At 66.5% G+C, this 281-nt stretch overlaps 1 protein-coding gene across 1 annotated transcript in view; it reads left to right on the forward strand.

Annotated features, from left to right (window-relative positions):
* KIF1A (kinesin family member 1A) overlaps window positions 1–281 on the forward strand; it is a gene marked incomplete at both ends in the record, with an annotated part of 16,691 nt that overhangs the window by 721 nt on the left and 15,689 nt on the right. The gene's annotated exons all lie outside the window — the stretch shown is intronic.

The raw sequence follows: 281 nt of genomic DNA on the forward strand, positions 1-281 counted from the left end.
TCTGCCATGACAACCATGGCAGGGGAGAGGAGGACACCCGAAGGTGCAGTGTGGTTCTGTGGCCCTGCCAGGGCCCTGCTCACCCTAGGCCTGGGGCCTGGGGAGCAGCAATGGGAGGGTCCGGGGGGCATCCCGGAGAGGCTCTCCCTGACTGGGGTATGGGGATGCTCCCCTCATGGCGGGAAAGCCTTTCTGGCTCACATGTGCTTGGCCTTGATGGCTGGGGTGGACCTGCCACCCCCAGGCCCGGTTAAGAGCATCGGGTGTCCCCCACCTCCGCC

The sequence above is a fragment of the Mesitornis unicolor genome, unplaced genomic scaffold (genome assembly GCF_000695765.1).
Source record: "Mesitornis unicolor isolate BGI_N332 unplaced genomic scaffold, ASM69576v1 scaffold13618, whole genome shotgun sequence".
In the NCBI taxonomy this organism is placed as follows: Eukaryota; Metazoa; Chordata; class Aves; order Mesitornithiformes; family Mesitornithidae; genus Mesitornis; species Mesitornis unicolor.